This window comes from Fukomys damarensis, unplaced genomic scaffold (assembly GCF_012274545.1).
Source record: "Fukomys damarensis isolate Sample0158 unplaced genomic scaffold, DMR_v1.0_HiC HiC_scaffold_24, whole genome shotgun sequence".
NCBI lineage: Eukaryota > Metazoa > Chordata > Mammalia > Rodentia > Bathyergidae > Fukomys > Fukomys damarensis.
This window is the reverse complement of record NW_022900936.1, coordinates 5,061,221-5,070,221: the sequence shown is the minus strand read 5'-3', so window position 1 is coordinate 5,070,221 and position 9,001 is coordinate 5,061,221. Positions and strand designations below refer to the sequence as shown.

At 54.0% G+C, this 9,001-nt stretch overlaps 1 long non-coding RNA gene across 1 annotated transcript; it reads right to left on the bottom strand.

Annotated features, from left to right (window-relative positions):
* Positions 1 to 1,172: 1,172 nt before the first annotated feature.
* On the bottom strand, positions 1,173 to 7,898 carry LOC117283243. Its single transcript, XR_004514222.1, has 3 exons — positions 7,858 to 7,898; positions 4,957 to 6,000; positions 1,173 to 4,309 (listed from the first exon to the last, which is right to left on the bottom strand). It is a non-coding gene; the product is annotated as an uncharacterized LOC117283243 (long non-coding RNA).
* Between the last annotated feature and the right edge of the window lie 1,103 nt (positions 7,899 to 9,001).

The window sequence follows — 9,001 nt, the reverse complement described above, 5'->3', positions numbered from 1 at the left end:
CTAGGGTTTTATTCTTAGCTTGGCCGTGGGTGGCCAAGGTCTTCTTTCACCGCAGCTTCCAGCCACAGCTCCTCCCCACGGTTCTGTGGGGGATCGGGAATCAGACGATCAGAAAACACCCTCTACGGCACACAGAGATGCAAAGAAAGAAAGGCACTGCCCAGGAGAGGGCGGCCCGCTGGGCCTGGCGCAGACGCCAGGGCTGAAAGAGGGGCGGCGCCCACTGTCCTCGCTCGAGCGCCCCCCTGAGGACTCGCGGTGCCCCTTCAGCCAGAGCGCAATGCTGCCTGACTCGCAGAGCTGAGCCCATCCCTCCCGGAACAGTGGCCATCACCAGAATCTGCTAATAACAGGTGCGCGCAGGCCGCGGAAAGGAGCCTGCCGTGCCGTTGGTGGGAATGTGAACTCGTGCCGCCACCGTGGACGTCAGCGCGGGGAGGTCTCGAAGAGCTAAAGCTAGAAATTCCATTCGAGTCCGCTGCTCCCCTTTCAGGTATCTTCCTGAGAAGGTAAAGACACCATATTAGTGACCCATGCACAACCATGTTTATAGCAGTGCAACTCATAAAAAGCTAAATCTTGGAAGCCGCCTCCGTGCCCATCAGCAGATGAATGGATAAAGCAAACGTGGTATTTATTTATACCCCGTGGAGTACTACTCTGCCGTGAAGAAGGATGCACGTGAGTCATCTGTGGGAAAAGGGTTGCACCTTGAGACCATAATGTGAAGTGAAATAAACCAGCTTAAATATCACATGGCTTCCTCATATGAGGAATCCAAAGTGTGAGTAAATTAAAGAGCAAAATGAAAAGATTGCAGGAAGTAAGGAGGCACGTCTTTCACAATAGAAAGGGGCCCAAGAGACAGAGCGGGGAGGGAAAGGGGACAGAAAGAGTGTGGGTGTGTTGTGTGTGCACCGATTCCACATGATGAATGTGCTTATTGTGGAATGCAAACACGAACTAATAAAATTAAAGGCAAACAAGTTTAAAAAAACTTTCTTTTGGGGGGGTGGTACCGGGGACCTAACTCAGGACCTTGTACTTGCAAGGCAGGTGGCAGCACCGCTGAGCTAAATCCCCGGCCCCAACAAGTACAACTTTTTGAAAGCACAGTCAGCAGCTGGCTGCCGTCCAGACCTTGGCGTCCCCAAGACGACAGAGGTGGCGCGGGAGGGGCGGCTGCGTCGTTTCCGCCCGCACCGCTGGGCTTGCAGGTGCCGGGCGTCCACACGGAGACACTGCCGCCAGGTCTACGTTCTGTGGCTTTGGTGGGTTAGTGCAGCACCCAGTATTTTCCAAAAAAGCCTCAGCCAAGTGGCCCACGGCAATTCGGGGGGCTCGGTTAGGGCTGACTGAAAACAGGAACTGCGTGTTCTGCCTGCCGTTAGCTCGGGGGCTCTGCACGGAGAACTGTTCTCTGGCCAGGAAGAGCCGGGCGCCGCAGCGCACATCTCCGGTCTCCTCCCAAGACCCTGCGCTGGCCCTGGGGCTGGCCGTGTGGACCGTGCGCTGGGGTGAGGGTTTGCGTCGTCTCCCCCGGCGGCAAGCTCTTTTCACAAGACCTGCTCGAGTGCCGCTGCGTCTCCCTAAGGCACCTGGGCAGCTACAGGACGGCAGGGAACCTGTGGCCGGACTCTAAGAGCGTCTAAGTTTTCTGTTCTCTCGACCAAATTTCCAGCCCCACTTCCAAGAGTAAGAGGGGCAGGACAGGTCGTATTCACACCTGAGCATGGCCTGCAAACTTTATGATTACTTCCAGGTGCCCACCCTTAAGCCAGAGTTCTATCATTGTTTATTATTATCACTTATTCTTCTTTCTTGTTTGTGTTTGGTACCAGGGATCAAACTCGGGACCTTGTGCTTGCAAGGCAGGTGGCGGAACCACTGAGCCAAATCCCGGACCCTCTCTTCTTTCTTGAGAAAACAGATATTCCAGGAACCAAAGCGTAGTTGAATCTCAGGCTTTGCCTAAGACTAGGGCAACTTGTTTCTTGTTATTTTTCTCCAGGAATAAATGGCAGTGAGTTTTTCTCACCCGAAGCAGTGGGTGTCAGTAAACCAGCTCTCTGGAAAGAAAACAAATGCCTGGTCTGCAGCACTGGCCAGATCCACGGCACAAATAGCCCTTCCGTGGCTGGTTTCAAAGCTGTGAACCGTTCAATGACCTGGTGACAAAATTCATAAATACTGGTCAGTCTCTCCCAGGGTCGGCTCACCCATCTGGGAACAGTTATCACCCTTGCCGATGATGTGTTATTCCTCTGAGAGAGACAGATGACTGCACCAGCCACTGATCAAATTCCACCCGAAGAAGCCAGGCGTGGTGGTGCACGCCTATAATCCTAATGCTCAGGAGGCTGAGGCAGGAGGATCACTGCTGAGTCCAAAACTAGCTCGGACTACGCTGTGAGCTCAAGACCACCCTGAAGTACATAGTGAGACCCTGTCTAAAAAAAAAAAATCCAATAGAAAAGACAGAAGCAGCAGAAAAGGGCTCTGCCATTGAGAATCTTGAAAAGCCAGCAACACAGCTGTGTAGAATATTCTCTTCCCTTCTGGAAATAACCAGCTACAATGGTCCCGGGTGTGCAAACAGTGCGGTACCCGGATGGCGGAGGGGAACGCTCTGGGACTAACACCGACTCTCTTCCTCTCCGAAAACGAAGACTGGGCCCATTGGGGATAAAAGTCACAAGGAAGCCCATTTCTGCGCAACATAAAACAAACCTTCCTAAAAGTACACGAGCTGCAGTATCAGAGGAGACCGGAATGATAATCAGAGCGCCTTCCCCAGCCACTTCTACCGGTCAGACGATTTGGTGGACGTTTGCTCGTCTGAGCCGCACGGCAGCCTGGGGATGCAGGTATCGGTGGCCCTGAAGACCGTAGGTAGCTCCTAGGTCCTCACAGCAGAAGCGGGGCACCCAAGCATTGGTTTAGTCTGGTTGGGTTAGATTTGTTCATTTTTCCTCTCCCTTCAGCATGATTTTAGAAAGTGCCACATCAGAAGAGGAACATCTGGTTACAGAAATGACAGATGTTTCCGGCAGTAACCCCCGCGGGACCCCCAGATCCTGGACCCGGGGCGGGCGTGGACATGGGGAAAGCACGTGGGCTGCTCTTGGCTTCTAGGAAGGGGCACGGGGCGGGCGGAGGAGCGTCAGAGGGACGGGGCTGCTGCACAGGGGACGAGATGGAGGGAGAGGACGGAGGGGACAGAAAAGGAACGAAGCTGTGTAGTGCGATGCACCAGCGACCCTCGGGTGCCGCCAACGCGGACTAAAACACTGTCTTGAAGAAGTTAATCTGTCCCCGGCAGGGGCGGCGAAGCTGGTAGAGTTTCAGAGGTAACAGGTGGATGTGGCCCCCGTGCCGGAGGGTCCCCCGCTGGCCTACGGGACACTTAGCTGAGTCTCTCTTCTGTAGCAGACTTTCACTTTATTTACTCTGATGAAAGTTATTAATAACAGATGCCTGAGTGTGCTCGACACACAAGGCCCTGTGTCCCATCCCCGGAGTCACAAAGTAATGATGACAGTAATATCATTTTCTTGATGCAGCTGTTAACGGGGCTCCCACCACCTCGCAGGCAGCCTCACCACAGACAGGGTAGAGACAGGCGCGCCGGCTAGGGAGCGCGGGCCGAGCTGTCCCCTCCTGGGAGGACGTCAAGAGCCCAGCTCGGCAGGGAGAGTTACTCACCCAGGGATGGCGAACAGGGTCTCAGAGGAGCCGGGATTTCTCCTCTGGGGGTGCGCGAAGAGAAGTTTCCAGAAGGGGGCGCTCCTCCCCGGCACCCGCCTACACCTGTGCCTGAGGTCGGGGCTCACCTGGGCCGGGGGCAGCAGAGGCAAATAACCCTCAGGGCCCCAGCAGGGAGCCGGCTGTGCCCTGGGTGAGCCCCCCGCGGCCGGCCCGGAGCCCCCTTGCAGGTGGAAAGGAAATGTGGCTGTGAAGGTGCTGAGCGGCCTCTAGGAGCACAGCGGGAAGCAAGGCAGAAACTCAGCGTCTCCTCTGCACACTGTGAGAGCCACGGCCTCGTCTCTGCAGATTTGGACGTCGGGAGATTGTCCCTCTGGCTCCTGGGTCACTCAGGACAGCAGCCAAACAAGCTGTCCAGGGCGGCCAGCACACCAGCATCTGTGCCTTACTGCTAACCCCCCAGGCCGCCAGGGGCACCTCCGGCTGGAGAAGGCGGAAGAGCTGTGAGGAAGTCACTGGGCCTGGTGGGGAGCCGGACATCGCACTGGAGCGGGAAGGCGCCTGACCTGCGCCGCAGTCTGCTTCCGTGGCTGTGACAGAACGCCTGAGGATGGGAGTTTACAAGAAGAGGTGTTTATTTTGGCTGATAGTTTGGGAAGCTGAAAGTTCGACGCCTGGCAGAAAGCAGAAGGACAAGAGGGCGTGTGCGGAAGGGGGACACCCTCCAGGAAGGCAGCGTAACTTCATGGCAGCCCATGCCGGGGGAAGCAAATCTGGCCGCACAGCAATGAATCCTCTCTAGGACCTGACCGGCTCTCAGCCAGAACTGCTGTGTGCATGCAGCCCCAGATGTCGGGAGCCTCAGAGGAGGCCGTGTGGATGCACCAACCCAGGGCAGGGCCTGTCCTTCAGTGCTCACATCAAAGACAAGGCAAGGGGCACAGGACGGAGGCCCAAGCACCTCTGGACGACCACAGTAGCCTAATGGGACCCTGTTCCTACTCCTCCTCCTCTGGTTGTTAACTGATTTGTTTAATTGCGGGAAGTAATTGCAGCACTCGGGAGGCTGAGGCAGGAGGATCACTGTGAGTTCGAGACCAGCCTGGGCTGCATAGTGAGTCCCAGGTCAGGCGCAACTACATAGTGAGACCCCGTCTCAAAAACCAAAAAATGGCCGGGATGGTATAAAGGGGAAACGAGGAAGGACGGATCTACTTCCCAGCTTTGGAGGAGCGCCAGTCTTTGCCTCACCTGGGACGCCAGCTCCTGGCTTCCAGCGCAGACTTTGGCTTCCGGTGTACACCTCGGGGGGATGTGGACGCGCACAGGACACTGCAGTGAGCTCCAGGCCTTCGACTGCATCCTCTGGTCTCCAGGGTGCAGACAGACACTCTGCCCTCTTCCTCATCTAACCCTGAGGGCGGCCACTGGAGCCAATCTGGTGAATTCTTATTTATCTGTAAACCTTGTGCTATGTCTGTTTCTCTAGTAAACATGACTGGGGCTGGGGGTTTGGCTCAGTGGTGCCACCGCCTGCCTCGCAAGCGCAAGGTCCTGAGTTCGATCCCCGGCACAAGATCCAGCAAACATGACTGACACACCCTCCTCCTGCTCTGCTCCCTCCTCCCTCTCCCCCAAGCTGCTCCTGGCCCTGCTCACTCCTCAGCGGTCCTGCACTTGGCAAACTTGATTTAATGGCGATTGATTTGATGGGGAAGTTTATGCGCTGACTTGGCTGGGCCATTGGTGACCAGCTGTGTGGTCAAACACTGGTGCAGACGTGGTGGTGAAAATATTTTTCAAGTGTAAGAGAAAGGCTGAGGCCCCTCGAGAGACATGAGACCTGCCTGCCTCAGCCTTCGGACAGGCCGCAGTGTCAGCACCTGTTATGTCTTGTGTCTAGCTGTCCCCCAAAGCCTCATGCAGTCACCGGTGGGCTTTTCAGATCTAGGCTCAAGGGTACTGGGATGAGGGTGTGAGCACTGCCCACGCTAAGTAGCCTGGAGAAGATAAAGGGGCAGGGAGACGCTGTTAAGATCCCTTGCTTGCTTGCTTTCACTGTCTTTTGCCTGCCATGGACTGTTTCTCCTGTGCCACTCTGCTTGGTCAGCCAGCCAATTGTGAACTGAAACCTCACCAGACTATGAGTCAAATCAATCTTCTCCCCTTTAACTTTGGGGGCTGGGTATTGTGTCTCAGCAACAAGTAACTAAGACAACCCTCCCTGAAACCTCCAGCCACTCACCTCCGTGCAGATTTCAGACTTTCCAGCCCTGTCATTGCTTGATTCAGTTCCTTAAAATAAAGACATGAAAGAGAGAGAGAATAGGACCGGGACTTTAGCTCAATGGTGCCGCACCTGCCTCATGAGCACAAGGTCCCGAGTTCAATCCCCAGCAATGGAAAAAAAGGGGGCGGGTAAGAATGAAGCCAAGCCGTGGGAAGCTGAGGCAGGAGGGTGACAAGTTCAAGCTTAAGTTGCATATCTTAGAAACATGCAAAACTCTGTCTCAAAATTTTTTGAAAGGCTGTTGCCCACTTCAAAGAGCTGAAGGCCTCCATCCGGGCAGACAGTGGTGAGGGCAGGTGTCCCTGCCATGCTGGGCCTACTCCATCCTCCAAAGTGCAGGTGGTGTGGGGAGGAAGCGGCCCCTCCTGGCTGACCGACCCTAAAGCCTGTGAGATGGGCGGATGTGAACTCCCAGCGTGCCCCAGGGCCCCCATGCCCTTGGCCCTCGGCACATGGCCAACAGCAGGACCCAGCAGGACCCAGCTCCTCCCCAGAGCTCTGCATACGGATTCTTCTTGAGTCCTTGCCATCTCAGCCCTGCCGGTGTCAGGCCCACCTGGGGACCCTAACCTTTGTCCAGAGGGGGTGAGCCGAGCAGGACACACCCTCCCGAGGGACAGGCAGCCAGGGACTCCAGGTCGCCATCCTGCTGTGGTCCAGGCCCTGTCCCTCCACTCTCCCGCCCCAGGCCCACCTGGAGGACAGACCACCAAGGGCACAACCTAGGCACTGCAGGGGCGCTCAGCGGAAGGCTCACTAAACTGGGTTTTTTAAAAATTATTTTTAATGGGACTGGGGACTGAACCCAGGGCCTTTGCACTGAGCTACCCGCCAGCCCTTTTTATTACTTATTTTGAGACAGAGTCTCCTTAAATTGCTAAGTTACCTGGGCTAGGCTCAAATTTTCCAAAGTTTCCATCTTTGTGCCTCAAGCTCCCAGGAGCACTGGGATTACAGGCGTGCGCCTGACCCCGCCCAGAAACTTCTAAGGAAATTGAGAGAGGCCCAGACACTCCGGTGTGTGGGATGGTGCTGTCCAGTGGTTGCAATATTAAAATGAAAGCAGCCTTTCTGTGTCATCCATGGGACGGGTGGCTTACACAAACCATGGCAGGGACTGGCAATGTGGTTAGTGGTAGTGCCCTTGCCTAACATGCAGGGAGCCTGGGTTCCAACCCCAGTGCCACCAAAGGAGGGGGAAAACTTCCGGGCAGATCTCATGAGGACAGGAGAGAAGGGCATAGAGAGAGACCAGCCCCGCCCCGCCGAGCCTGGAGGCCACCCTGGGGGTCCTCTGGACAGATGTAGCTCAGTTTTCTCCTCTGCAAGGGGGAGACAGAAGTTACCACTTAGCGTTCCAGTTCCCCCTCCTCTTCCTGTGCCTGCCGGCTGTTTACCAGTGGCCATTATTATCGCTTACTGTTTTAGAATCCATCTTTGCATCACCCATGAGCTCCCTGGAGAAATAACCTCCTCCCCCAGCCTAGAGTGGGCTGGTGAGCAGTGGGCACTCAGTAAACATGCACTTAATGGATAAATGAAATCTATGTGCCGTTGGGGTTTTTAAATAAGCATTCACGGCTTTGGTAATAAAAACTTATTCTAAAATAAACTTATAAAACTCTCAAATTAGCAACAAAAATTAAAATAGTAAAATCTAATATTAAGAGGTCTTTGGGAAATGTGAATTTCTGCATTCTACATGGTGCTACCTAAACAATCCTCGGAATGATCAGCATGGTAAACACGCAATGAAAAGTACAGAGGGCTTCAAAACTTTTGCCAGGACCACAGTGAAGTATCCAAATAGGAGAGGGATTGCACAAAAACGCTACATCAGAGCTAGGCGTGGTGGCACACACCTGTAATCCCAGCACTCAGGAGGCTGAGGCAGGAGGATTACCAAGAGTTCGAGGCCAGTCTGGGCTACAAAGGGAGACTCTGCCTGAAAAAACCAAACAAACAAAAATGTTACAACAACTGATTTTTAGGCCAGTGACACTATCCTATAGGATACTATAATGAAAGATAAGTTGTTATACATAGAATGGACAACACAAAGAGGGAACCCTTAGGTAAATGAGAGATTCCAGTGACCAATGGCCCATCAATATTGGCTAATCAATTGTAACAAGGGTACAGTGGACCCTCGAGTTACAACTGGCCTGACATACGAGCCACTTGGGTTATGACTGGAATTTTAGGTTTAACTCATGATCAAAGTCTTGAGTTACAACCCGAATGCCAGCCGCTTGTGCTTCCAGATGATCTCAGACACAGATCTAACCCTTAGAGCTCTGGAAGGAGCAGGACAGCATCCTCTCCTGTGTGGGGCTCACTGAGAAGTCCTGGGTCAGCATCTCCCTGAGGACACTGAGATCTGCTGTGTGCAGGAGGGAGACCTCAAAGGCTGTGCAGAGGAGCCTGAGCTTCAATTGATGAACTTGAGTTACAACCAGACCTTGGGAACAAACTGAGTTCGTAAATCAGGGGTCCACTGTAAAACTCATGCGAGACGTTAGTAACAGGTTGAGGATCCCCTTATCTGAAATGCTTGAGAGCACAGAGTTTCGGATTTCAGATCTTTCCAGAATGGGAGCATCACCCTTTGCAGCTGTGCCTGCCCGGGGGAGACTGGTGTTGTGGAAAAGATGACATTGTGGGTATCGAGGCTGGGAGGATCTTTCTCCCCAATGGGATGCCAAGTGAGCTCGTGTTGTCCAGGGTTTGACTGTACAGGGACGGAGGCTGTGTGACGTGCACCTGCACACGAGGTCAGGCGTGAAATTCCCCACATGTGACATCAAGCAGGAGCTCAGGACATTTCCCATTTTGGAGTTGAAATGTTTGGCTTGAGGATGAAAAAGGCAACACTTGAGGACTCTGTATCCGCTCCCATCTGGTAACCCTAAACCTGCCCTGCAAACTAGTCTATTCAACTGTTAATGTGAGGCTAAGGTCCTGGTGACAACTGGGACCAGCTAGACACAACTCGAGGTCCTAACC